The sequence below is a fragment of the Pseudopodoces humilis genome, chromosome 11, assembly GCF_049639895.1.
Source record: "Pseudopodoces humilis isolate 2021_Gansu_Grassland_sample_001 chromosome 11, ASM4963989v1, whole genome shotgun sequence".
In the NCBI taxonomy this organism is placed as follows: domain Eukaryota; kingdom Metazoa; phylum Chordata; class Aves; order Passeriformes; family Paridae; genus Pseudopodoces; species Pseudopodoces humilis.
In genome coordinates, this window is record NC_142210.1 from 13738384 (window position 1) to 13752156 (window position 13773).

Here is a 13773-nt window from a genome sequence, read left to right on the forward strand (position 1 = left end):
AGATGAGTTTAAACTGGAGAGATCCATCCCATGCCATCTGCCACCACGACTAGCAAAGTTGAAGTTTACTAGCTATTTTTTTGATGAATCCCAATAGATTTTCACCACTTCAGCAACAAACAGAGCAGCTGTGTCTAGTAACAGTGGGTAAGATCATAGTGCTGGGCCTGGAGGCATTGCCTTAGTGCTGCAGTCGCCTAAATCATGGTTGAAGATTGTGGAAGGATCTGAGTGCATCTGATGTGTTTGGCAGGATAGACAAGGACACAAGGAAACCTCTGTTCTGTTTTTTTCCCTTCCAGGTGATCACTGTTGTGACACCTTGTATTCTGTGGGGTTTTTTTCTTAGCTGTTGTCAGGCCTGTATGTTTAGGCACTTGTCTGATGTGGGTCTCGTAAGAGTGGTAATGTCCCTGCTGTGCCTCTTGTCCCTAGCAATGATGCAGAGGCACTAGGTAAATACGGGGTTAAGAAGTGTTCCTGTAAGTTTGCTGTGTTCTCTAGGCTGATCTGGGCTCTCACAGAAGGACACCCTTACAGAAACCCAGATGGAGGCACAGAAGTAGCAGTCTACATAGTTGTCCCATTTCTGTTACAATTGCTAATCACCTGGCGTTTCATAACATCTTTTTCTCCTCCTGTGCTGTCGGCTCCAATACCTCCTGTACACTCCTGCAATGATTGGGATGGCAGAAGATTGCAATCCCATAATTGCTTTCTGGCTGGTTTGCTGCGAGCCCGGCGGACAATAATTCCCTGGAATGGTAAATGAAGTTATGAGTGCCCGTGACCAAACGCCTGTGTGCGTCACTGCCCTCTCCACGTTTTGTCCTGCATGTGTAATGTTTCCATTAAGCAGGACTGAAGGACTTGTTCATTTGTTTGCACCACTTTGCAGGCTACACTAGACTCCTGTGTACAATATATTGCTAATATTTTTCTTACTAAAGAGCCGATTGATAGGCCCTTCCTGGTGGGACTGAAATCCTTCAGTCAGGATAAGAGAGTTTTCTCACATAAGACATTTAATACTTTTAAATATCATAGAGTTTTTATGGAGCTATGAAAATGTTATGGATGTGTATATAATCACTCTTAATTTTAAAGTCTACACATGTTTTATGAAGTTAAATTGACCATATTTTAAGTTTAAAATGGTGTAGTCCGTTTGGCTTAATAATCTGTAAAGGTTCCATGCACTGTAAATCTAATTTTTCATGCGGAAAAAGATCTTCAAAGACAAATATTTGCAGTAATAGAAAAGGTAACATAGAAAAATGATCTGGAAGAACATTATTATTTGAGTAGTTGTTTCCTTTTTCTTATGGCTCTTTGCTGGAGGTAAATACTTGGGGCTCTGTGTGGATGGCTGTGCTTCTAGCAGATGGCTATTTTTAATCACTTTTCTATGAAAGAAAGGGAAGGAGAGTTGTGCTGCTTTACTTTTGAAGTGTCTTGGGTACTAGTTGGCTGTTTCTGTGGGTGGTGGGTGTATTTGGAACTGTTCAGAGAGGTCGGTGAGTCCATCTCACCAAACCCTGACAGGGGCACACCACTAATAGTTGCACAGGAGTGTATATTTGCCATTGAGAGGCCCAAATCAATAAACACCTGTATCAGTGGGTGCTTTTCCTGTATTTGTCTTGTCATGTTCCCTTTGGCTTTTGCGGTCATGCCTGTCCTGGCCCTCCTGCCTGTGCCAGCAATAGAGCTGGCACATCACAAATCAACATCTCAGGCTCTTATGCATCTTATGCTGCTGGTGCTTAATCAGAGGTACTGTAATGCTCCCTGCCTGATACTATCTGTTTGAATAATGTTACTATTTCACCAGTACAGGGTAGAACCCAAAGAACCCAAAATATTTTTTCTGAAAATGGTCCATTTTGTTGCAAAGCTGGGTCAGGAAGAAGCAATTGACAGCTCCTCATGATGGTAGTGCAGCTCCCCTTATATACCTACCAACTGTCCTGGGAGTTAAATAGAAATATTGGCGAAGACAAAGCCTTTCAGCTCTCGTATAGACTTGATTAACTTTTGAAATACCTGTTTCCAAAAAAGTTAAAATGTTAAAATGCAACTGGAGTTTGGACTAAGAAGAGATGGAATGGGGAATTTGTGGGACTTGAAGTAATTTCATCAGTATTGAATTACTTTGTTTTGATTCTTGTATTTAGACCTAGATCAGCATCTCAAGGATGTTCAGGTGACATGTGTTCATGTGATGTTTCATATTTTGTCAAATGAGCCCAAAATCTTCATTCTCATCAGTTTCAATATTTTTCCTAATGCCACATGGCTTCTGGAGCTGAGTCTGGCAGCTGGACTCCATTCTTTCCTCCCCTCAAATCAGTCTGCTTGGTGAAATGCCAGCCTTTGTGACATACAACACTAAATTGTTGCATAGCTCTTTGCATTTGTATTAGTGCTACAAGAAGGAAGCCAATAGCTTTATCAGGGTTACAAAGGAAAATGAGGCACAGAGTAGAGCCACTTACTCAAGGTCACCCTTGAAAGTGCTAGGAAAACTCTCATTCTAGCAGAGCTAGGAGTAAAACATCTTTTCCATGATACTCTGAGCTAGAGCATCAGAAAATTCCTATCTCTAATGAACGACAGGGAGGCTTCTTATTGCAGTGTGAAAGATGTAGTTCTCCAGGGACTTTCCCTTAATAAGAGAATGGGGATGTGAACCAAAGTCTGAAGCAGTGTGTTAGTAGGGAAAGGCAGCTGAACTTATTAAAAATATTCTTCAACTATTTTTGGGTTAGTTGAACATGGCAGAACATTTTTATTTGGCCCTGTATGATGCTTCAGTGCAGTCACCCTGATGAGAATGTCTCATTGTTGGAAAATGCAGAGTTGCATAATTGGAGGGGTGAGGTGGGAGTAGAAATCCAAAAGACAACTCTCAATGGTGGTAATAAAGAAAGTTAGGGGGGCTTGTTGAGGAAGCATCTGTGGCCCTGGTTGATATGCAGATGACCTGTCTGAGTGAGGAGGATATTATTGTCCTCCTTTGGCATAAAGAAATGGAGCAGCAGTAAGTCAGCACAGTAATTGCGCTTGCTTTTAGCACGTGTGATTCCTGGGTCTAGGGGTTTTAAGGAAATGTGATGTTTTCTGCTATTGACCCATATGTAAATATCTCAGTGGATATATAGAGATTAAAGGATGAAGTTTTTAGTCTTAAAAGAAGGTATTTGTGGAGTTCAGAGAAAGCTCGATCTCTAAGGTGTTCACTTTCTTCCTCCACCTGCCAGCATCCTGAGCATTCCCACAGGAGTACTGTGGTCCTTATAAACTGGAGTTCAGTACCTGCAAAGGTTTGACTGCCTCCAAGCATCAGGCTCCCTGAAGGAGTGACAGCAACTCAGAAGAGGGCTGCTGTGAGGACAGAGCAATGCCTTTGCTCGGGGTGGCAAGCAGGGAGGTTGTGCTTTTGAAGGCATAGTCCATCCTTCAGATACCCTTTGAATTACAACTTCAAAAACAAGTTACCTGCTGGAAAATCAGGGAGTACAGGGAAATGGTTACATAATGCAGATTTAAAGGTGTGTTTTTACCAGAGATGGGTGTGAACAGAGATTGAGAAGTGAATACATATTCATCAAGATGTGCCTTTCAGTAAGTAGGACCTTGGATCCTGAGAAATTAGTAGAAATTGATGTATGCAGAAGTATCTGTAGGTGATACTCCTGCCTGTTATGGAAGAGGAGATATCAAATCATAGTATTTATTTCTGTAGCCTAGACATAAGGATACTTTGTGGAAAGATAATACTGGCCAGCTCCCCCAGCTTTTATGAAGTGTAATTTATTAGAAAGCCTACTCTTAATTTAGAAAATAACAGATACATCTGGGCAGATTTAGATTTTGCTTTTACTCTAAATTGAAACTGTTCACTCTCAGTGGTTCTCATGGTTGATTGCTCTGTATGGAAGATGGATTTCTCAAAGATCTATGCACAGTGTTCACGACATCAGCTGCTGTCTAATCTCTGCTCAGATAGTATTGAAAAGCAGCAAACAAATACCAAGACACTTCTGAAAACTTGAAAAGGCTCAAGATAAGAACTGTTTTATAGTATGTGCTTTCTTCAAAAAGCAATGTATGCCTTAAGAAATGGTTTCTTAGATTTGTGTAGATCTGTGCTGCTGGCTAGTTATCTTCAGGGGTTTTACCTGGGTGACAGGCTGCTTCTTGTATAAGCCAAAAAAACCCTGGTTTTGTTAAATTCCACCTAGAAACCAATCAGAAGCTCAGGGTAGACATGAGAATGTTATTGTAGGACATTCCTGCATTGACTGCATGAGGTTGCCAGAACCATGGAGTATTAGTTTAAACTCTAGAAGTTTTCTTCATGATAGTGCCTTAAAGGCAAAGGGTTGGGCTCCAGTCTGAGCGTGGGTAGTGGTCCTTGCTCTGTGGGGACAGCTGAAAGGCAAGTTTATTCTGGGCCACAAACTGAACTACCAGAGTTCCTGGCAGCTCCTGCTGCAGCTGCAGAACCAAACTGTATGCTGGTGCAATCTCACTTTTTTTCTAGGCCTTTCCTAGCCTCATGGAGCAGTGGTGTGTACTGAGCTGCCCCGGAGGTGTATTGCTCTGTGGCAGCTCCCATTGCTTGTGGGAGTACCTGGTTGGGAGCCCCTGCAGCAAAGATTGGTGTGCAGGTGGGGATGGGATGCTGGCCTGGCTCTGGAGCTGTTTGTCTCCTCCCAGATCTGCAGTCCTGGTGGGACAAACCCTGGCTGCTGCACGGAGCTGTGAGAGAAAAGCTGTCAGAAGTGTCAGCTCTGTGATATGTGCAGTGGGACAGCAGAGTCCTGCTTCCACTGCTGCCTTGCCCCATGCCAGCACTACTTCTGGAAAGCTGTTTAACCATGTAGACACTGACTTAATATCTGGCCCTGTGTGAATGACAGAAAAGTGTGCCAGCACTCCAAGTCACTGGGCACCAGCTTTACAGATTAGTTTGCCTTTGTACTTTGTTCTTGTTTCTGGATAGGAAACACCATGTGTAGCTACTTAAAGATTTGCCAAGCCTTTTCTGAAACTCAACAAAAGGGCCATTAATGGATGTTTTTGTCATCAAGAAATTCCTTTCAGTCAGTTACCTAGGTTTGATTTATTTTGAGTGATACTTACTAGCATATTACACAGAAGGATTATATTGAAAAGTATCTGGTAGATCTAGAGTTTCTTTCCTTTCAGTCTCTGCATAGTTATTTGAGAAAATAGGTGTGACATCCCAAACTTTCACTCATTTGTAGGCCACCCTGCTTGCCAGACAGTAACAGGGATGCCTACTGGGATGTGGACACAGACATTTGGTATCCTTATCTGTCCAGTGCAGGACATTTTCTTCCCAGTTCTATCTTTATCAAAGTATGGGGACAGCCAGAGCCTTTGGGATGGATGTTTGACTTTGCAAGTCACAGACCAAAGGCAAGCTGAGTTGAAGGCTGTAAGAAGTAGGAGAAGGCACATTTCCTTTTGCTGAGACTCTGCAGCAGTCTCAGAGCAGCGGTGTTTTTGTGTGTTTTTGTGTGTTTTTAGGCTTTTCCTATCTCTGCCTAAGAGAGGAGAAGGAACCACAGCAGATGCACCCAAGCGTCCCAAGGCATTCTCAGCAGGCTGCTGTTAAAATGCACTTGGTTTGAATGCAGAGAGGAGGGATCAAGGATGTTTGCAAGGTGCACAAATTACTGCAATTTTATTGCAGGGATTTAGGGTGAGAAGGTCAAGCAGATGAGACTTAATGGCATACAAGTCATTGCAGTTAATGGCAGACTGGACAAATTAAAAACCTCCATACATTTGATGCTGTGGAGCTTGAGCAGCTCACGAGCCAGTCTCGGGTGCTTTTGGCCAGCAGAGTTTTACTGGAGAGCAAACAGCATCAGATCCCTGCCCTGAGTTTGAATTGCCCATAAGATTTGTACATCTTGGATCCTTCTTAGCTGCCTCAGAGGAGCTAACTGAGTAATGTACAGCCTTGAGGAGAGTGGCACTAATTGTTTAGGAATAACCCTTGCTGAGGCAAATATATTTTAAGTAGAGTCTCAAATGTCTGCCTCAGCAAGCAGTTTGCCTAAGACACCGTGATGGGCAGGTGCTGAGCTCCAGCAATTCTTTTGTGTGGTTATGATAAGACTGCTTAGGTCTGCTACAATATGCAGTATGATGTGGTCAAAGAAATTACAAGATCATTGTTTGTCCTACACAATATGGATCTGTGAAAGTCTATTTTCCAGCTAGGCACTTTGGAGAAGTTTTAATGTGGATCTAAACATTGCCTTGGCATTGTATGTGTGTTTGTGTTTTTGCACCCCACAGAGTCTCATTTGTCGAACAAATTAGTGTCCCACAGATGACTCTTTAGAAGGTGAAGTCACACTTGAGTGGTCAATACCAGCCAAATCTGCCCAGAAATAGGAAAAAAATGCCCTCCTTCTTGGATGCTTCTGAGTTTCTTCTCCTCAAGCCTTTTGTGCTCTTCCGGAAAGTCTCAGAGACTAGGATACAGCATTATTGATGGTGACAGCTTGTTTCTCGTCAGAAGGGAAAATAATTTTTCAATTGATTTGTTAATTGCAGATCAAGGTCAAAAACTGTGGAAATAATAACTGGCTTATGTTGATCTGATTCCATACTGGATAAGTGTCTCTGTTCTAGCATTCATTAGCTCTGGTTACCCCTGTGCTATGCAATGGAGCAGTGGGCTGGGGGAACGAAACAAGCTGGGAGTGTGTGGGCAGTGCCCATTGCTGGTGGAGCACATGGTTCCTGCACTGGCAGAAGGTCATGAGCTTCAGTTTTGGGTGGCTGCTGCTCAGACAGGCTTTGGCAGCTCAGGATTCACAGGTTTCCAAGGTATTGGTGGAGTTTGATTATTAGGCATAGGTGTTGCTGAGCCTGGGCTGCTCTGATGTCAGGACAGGCAGTAGCTGTAGAGAGAAATATCAGGGGGATGGGGAAAGGTGATCAACTGATTCCCTGGTCTGAACTCCCAAAATAACCCTGAAATCTATTTTATTCCACTCTGAAAGAATAATTTCCTTGCCTGGGAATTAACATAGCTGTGATGCTATTCTAGCACCATAAATGGGATTGAGAATGTGATGTTCCCTGCCCTGGAGAGTCACTGCCTCAGAAATTTGCTGTGGCTCTGCAGTTGTCACTTCCACATTGTATCAGCATCCTCAGTCTCATCAGCGTTTCAGTTTGAAGCAGCATGGGCTTTTGATCGTAAACCATTTTTCTTTTGGGACAGCATGAAGGAAAGTGTGTTATGCTTTGCTCAGAGAAGGGGAGGGAGAGGTCTGCAGCTTTCTGTGTGTATTTTTGCAGCACACTGAGCCAAAACCTTCCAATTTAATGGGACAGATTTGCAAATTCACACCTGCAGAGTTTGCCTTCACAGGGTTTTCATGCACAAGCTTTTTATTCGTGCCCCAGAGAGCAGCCTGCACCTGCTTCATCTCGCCTGTGAGACCAGCAGCTCAGATCTATTGACAGTTTACTCTCTCTGGTAATAAATAAATGCCTCATCCTGCAGCATGGATCCCCTTTAGAGGGTAGTAAGGCTCTCTCAGGTGAGCAAGGGCCAGAAACACAGCCCTGCCCATCTGTACTGCAGATACTGTGACAGCACAAGTGCAGTGGAACATGTATGACACTGTTGCTGTCTGAGCCTGCAGATCTCCAGGCTGTCAAGAAAGTTGTTTGGTTTGCTTTTTGTGCTAGTGCCTGCATGTAAAACATCAAGGAGCTGTTCTACACAGCTGCCCAGAAGTCTGGCCTTGTTTCTGCTGCTTCCTAACAGTGGTTCGTGCATTGCATTTTTGCCTGAGATGAGTAGCTCAGGCTCCCATAACCATGGAAACCTGGTTTGTCTTCCCTAATAGCTTCAGCTGAACTCAACATCTGTCTGCCTGGGAGAAGGAAGGCTGCAAGCTACAGGTTAGTTGTGCATACCTCCAGGGATGCTAAAACTCCTGAGCATCTCCAGCAGCATCCTGGTGCACCAGGATGAAGCAACAATGCTGAGATAATGCTTGAGGGGCTTATAACAGATATGCCAGGCAGGAGAGGAAAACAGGGAGTGAAAGAAGGCTCTTCTGAGGCTGGAAGGTGTTATGAAGCTGCCTAAGAAGATACTGCATTATGGTTGTCTTGCTCTGTGTGTGTTGGCTTGACATGCTGGGCATGTGGAGCATTCTGTTGTGACTTTTAAGCTTTAAAAAAACCATTTTCCATTTTAAGTTAGAAACCCTTTAAACAGCTTGCTTGTAGCAGAGAAGGAAATCTGGGTATAAGCTCATGAGCATAAAATAAGCTTTGAGATGGGGTAAGTGCCTCTCTGTGGTAACAGCAGGGTTCCATACAGATTTTCACTTAGTTATGGGAAATATAGTTGTTGATAAGTGTCTAACAGCTCTAACTTGGTGCTGGCAGTGTTGCTGGGCTAGTTAACATGGGGAAAAGTGGGGAGGAGTGTTTTAAGAAAAGATAAAAAACTAATTCAAGAGGGTTCGTTCTGCTGCATTTCTATATAGATACCCATGCATTTCCTATGGGCTTCAATTTAAACTTTCCTCTTTAAGGAGTTGCAGCCCTGAACTTCAGGCTTCCAGGAGAAATCCTGAAGGTTTCCAGCCTCTCAGAAAAGTCATTGTGGGAACTGCCAAAGCTGTGCTCCTTTCCCAGTGTGCCGATCCTGTGTCTTTGTTAAATTAGGAGCAGGCCTGGTGGAAGCTTTTGGAAGCGTGGGGAAAAGTTCTTCCCACACCAGGGAGGTGCTTGGTGCAGGGACCTGGGCCAGGATGCTCTGTAAGCTGGAGCCAGAAGCAGAAATAGAAATAACATTGTACACTGGCAAGTTGCAACCTCAGTGTGTCCATCTGTGAAAGGGAGGTCACAATATCTCACTGTGGATTCCTTAAGGCTTAGTTAGTGCTTATGAAATGTTCTGAACTTTGGGATGGTGCTTGCTGCAGAGGGCGCTTATAATGGTCCCCAGATGTCTTTGTTGACACCGCAGGCACATAAAAACACTGGCATCTTCCTAGTGCATAGAACAAAGAGGTGCTGGAATTACTCTCAAGTAAAAATCAGACACTTCTAAAGCAAACATTTAATATTAATCTGACAGTTATCTCCTGCAGTTGTGAGAATGAAAAAGAAAATAGCAGGTAATACCTAGTAAAATTCTGGGTTGAGATTAGTGCCTGAACAATAAAAGCTGTTTGGGAAATTCTTCATAATTCTCAATATAGCTTAATATATATTATTGATATTGATATTCTTGATATTCAACATCTAAGCACAGAGCCATCACACTTTCTTTGTGGACAAGACAAGCATAAATCTGTTTTCTCCATAGCAGCCTGGGAGGAGGGTTTTCATGCCAGTTGCTGCAGTGTTGGAAGACTGGGCCAGATCAGGGAGCCAGTTCTCCAAAGTCGCCCTCTCGGTGGGGACTCTGGCCAGCACAGCCGTGCAAGATGCAGCCTCACAGTGACAATATGCTTCACAGAAACAGCTCTCAGTTTGCTGGCTCCTTGAGTGTTTGGTGAGCAGGGAATCAAATGCTGGTCTCTTGTCTGCTAAATCCAAGTCAAGATCTTGGGAATGATCTTGTCTTTGTGCAACCACATATACAGCAACTGCTGCAGGTTATGTTACTGGCAGTTTAAACTGAGTGTTTTTTTCCCTGCTGCTTTTTCTTGATAGTAGATGCTTTCCCACTCCTTATTTACATAGAGTGAAATGGTCTGGGTACCTGGATAGCCCATCTATTCAGAGTACTATTCTCTATTTCTAACCTGGGCCTGAGAAACCTTTTCCTCAAGTAAATTCAATCAAGATTGCTTCTTTTAATTAAGCTTTGATTAAAATGCATTTATGACCAAAAAAACTTCTGTTAGAGCCAGCTGGGAGCACTTTTTTTGCCCTAGGAGCTCCTGGGAGGCAGCAGTTACAGATGTTGTCTGTGTCAAATACCTGAAGTGCACAAGAAGTACACTGAGCTGCTTCAGTACTATTGAATGGTACCCTGAGTTAGTCCAGGTCTGCAGTTTTGTCCTCTTGTATTAGGGTTTTCTGTCATTGTACCAGACAGCAACTCTATTTGGCCAGTGTCTATGGACTAGAACATACACACTCTGCATTTTTATGTTTGTGTCTACACACAAGTACAAAAAATACCCGTGCTTATTAACTACAACAGCAGCTGTTTATGCTACACACTGTCTATGCGAATGATAGGAAGTAGTGATGGCAAATGTTACCTGAATTCTGATAGGAAATTAGGTTATTTAGAGCAATGTTGCAAAAATAGGCTTTTGGCTTTTTTCTAAGTCGCCTCTAGCATTTAAAGTTACCCAAGTAAATTTGAAGTTAATCTCTCTATCAGCACTTGAGAACTGAGAAGCTCTGAAGCTCCGACAGCATTCAGTTAATTTAGCATAGACAGTGTGGGGGTGTGAGAAATAAGCTGACCTGGAAGCAGAAACAAAGTTGGACCTTCTGAGTAGTTCCAGAAAATGTCTGTTCCATCTGTACTTGAGATCTGGACAATAACTTTGAGTTGGGTCTCACCAATGGAGATGGGAAAATGAATGGGAGTGTATTCATGATGAACAAGTTGGCATCAGGAACTGGGCTGGTTATTCTTGTGCAGTCAATGATTTGAAGTTGCCAGGGGTGACTTTGGTTTGCTGGGGGTAGTGATAGCCGCTGATTCTGTCTGCTGAATTCCATTTTCCTGGTGACCTGTTTCTTGCCAACCCAAGTCTATTTTTGGATCAAATGGTGAATGAATGACTACTGTTTGGACTGTTTGTGGAGCTGAGCACCCAAAATGAATGTTGATGCAGAAGTGACAAATCATCCTGTGGCTGCTGAGAAGAATATCTGATGATGACTGCAGCTGTGGTGCAGCTCCACTTACTGTTAACATTTCTGCATCAATAAGACAGGTTTACAAGGCAGTTACAGCCATGGGTCAAGTTCAGCAGGTTGGCACCTGGGCAGGGAAGGAGAAAAAGCTGCTGGAAGGGTTTCAGGACATGCTGGTAATAGTCCTGCCGGTCCAGTTATTTGCTCTGACACCTTGATTGAATTTTGTCTCTTTACCATGCTTTTGATATGCAGTCAGGTTTTTTTATTTACCCATTAAACTGCAAATGCTTGACCGGTCCATTTTGTGTGTCTGTGTCTGATACCTGGTGCTTTCAGTCCAGGTTCCAGTCATTCCTGCTGAAAAGGATCAAGTAGCAGTTATAGTCCATAAAGGAACTGAATGTGACCATTTTGGGAAATTTTCCCCCTTCAGGGAATATGTCTTTAGAGAGTTCAAAAATGGTTTATGTGTTTCTGCAGTGTCTAATAACAAGCTGTCTAAAGCTGAGGGAAATCTGGATGTGGTGGTTTGATCTTATTAATGCATGAAATAGGGGAGCATGGAAAACAATGGGAAAAATGTTGACACCTTTAACTTCCTGAACTGCTGCAGGCTCAGGCCTCTTCATCCCTGCAGCCTGAGGCCAGGTAGAGGTGGCTGTGGCTCATTCAAGGCATCTTGAAGCAGAAGTGGTTTGTAAAGCTCTGTAGGTGGCTCAGGAACTCCTTGCAGATGTGCTGCCTCCCTTCGGTGTCCTTAGAGCTGCAGCACACGAATCCACTGTGGCAGCCTTACAGCCTGGACTCACTGGTAAAGTGTTTCTGGCTGTCTGGAATTACTGCCCCTGACAGCTCACTGAGAAGTTACGGTGTAGTTACAGGTGCTAAAGCAGATGTGTCACACCTGAGCCACGTGTAGAGGGAGGTAAACTTGGTGCTGTCCACATTAGAGGGGGAGGACTGCAGAGAGCTAAGCAGGCATTAACTTTGCTTGGGGAGAAGGTAGTGCTGATCTCAGGCTAATGAGATAAAAACACAGCTTTGCTTTGATATGTCCAACCCTGACATGCAGTGCTATGCCTTATAGTGCAGGTTAAACCAAATCACTGCAGCAGCTTCTCCTGTGCTCTCAGGCTAAGAAGGGACTATGGCTTGGCTTCCAGTGTGTCACAGTATGCCCTGTTAGAGCAGCATGTGTGCAGGAACTTACTGTGTCAGCATGCTGTGTCAGAGGAGCATCTTTGATTCACCAGGAGAGCTTTAGCTGGATTCAGGATCTAGGTTTTCATATGATGATGTAGTCTAGATTCCAAAAGATCCAGGGACAGACATCTTAGCTGGTACACATGGAGAGAAGGCAAGGAGACTCTATTCTTGCTGTTGGCTGTCTGTTCCCCCATGGTTTGGAGCTCAGCTGGGCCTGAAGCTGTGCCTTTCCCAGGAGTGAGATGGCACTGATGGGCTGCTTGCCACTGGCAGGGGCGTGTGGCTCCTGGCCCTGGCAGCATGGCGAGGCTGCATGTGCTGAGCAGATGCAAAAAAATGCTTTTCTGAGCAGAGGGAGTCAGGGAGGGAACCAAATGGATCTGAGCTGTAATGCCAAACTTTTGGCTGTTCTCAGGTTTGCATTTTGCATAGGTTCCAAATGTAGAGAGCCTTTTTTTTTGAGGAGCAAGTCTGATGTGCCCTGTTTTAAAAAGTATTAAGGATGTCCCCATGGGGTTACTTTTGGGTATTGCTGCCCTGTGTGTGAAAACGTACATTGAAAAGGTGGCAAGCTAGGGACACAAAATTTTTGGTGGTTGGGAGCTGTAGTGCTTCTTTGAAGAATGAAAGTTGATGATGCTTTGAAAGGTAACAGATTTGATAAATGATTACAAACTCTTTTAAATGCAATTAAAAGCCATATGAAGAGTCTCAAAATCTCAATTTAAGGAATCCTCAATCGCCAATCATTTCTGGAGAGTAAGTAATGTTTAATTTCTTTAGAAGTGCATATAGAGCTAGAGCTGTGTAACTGAATCTGGAAAAGAATCTGATAAAAATCTATCACTCCCTCTCCCAATTCAAAAAAGATAGATAAACATATCTAATTAAAAAAAATTAAAAGGGTCCTTGGATGGTTGGCTGCTTGTGTTTTCTTTAAAATAATACATTATTTCCATCTTCTTTCCTGACAGATGTCTCGCTACATGCTGAGTACCTCCCTTGCTTTACTCTCCAAGATTCTTAATGTAGGAGAACCAAACCCTCATTTTCTTTTTTGAGAGGGCTTCTATAGCAGCTGAAGTTAATATAAGTGAAGATGATGTAAACCTAAGCCCATACAGCTTCCACAGCTGGATAAAAAGCTTTGAGTCTGTGAATTTTGAAGTCTGCTTTGACCATGTGTTTTCAGCTTCTAGCAGTTAAAGTGCACAAGGCAAAACAGCTGCTGCAAGCCCTTGGTGTCCATGGTTAGTGTGGAGGGTTCTGCTCAGAGCAGCACCCACAGGTGCCAAGCATCCCTTGCAGGAGGAAGATCTCTCTCACGTTCTCTCCAGCTCTGTGGGATGAGATGAGCTGTTGCTGACCTGCATGGAGGTCAGTAGCAGGTGGGGTGGGCTCCACACTACAGCTCTGCTCATCAGAAACTCATTTAATTGGAGTAATTTCTTCAGGTCAGGCTGGGACTAGGAGTTGGTTTTTACTCCAATGTAGATGTGGGAAAAAATCGACTCCAGCTGATCCAGCACAGCTTTCCTTGTCCATGAAGAGCTGAGGGTTGTGCTGTTTCAGATGACTAAAGGCTCACATGGACTGACTGCAGAAGCCAGGGCTCATGTGAGCATCCAGTGATGATGCTCCAGTTTTGTTTCTAGT

At 43.6% G+C, this 13773-nt stretch overlaps 1 protein-coding gene across 2 annotated transcripts in view; it reads left to right on the top strand.

Moving 5' to 3' along the window:
- FGF12 (fibroblast growth factor 12) overlaps positions 1-13773 on the top strand; it is a 232518-nt gene that overhangs the window by 26897 nt on the left and 191848 nt on the right. The gene's annotated exons all lie outside the window — the stretch shown is intronic.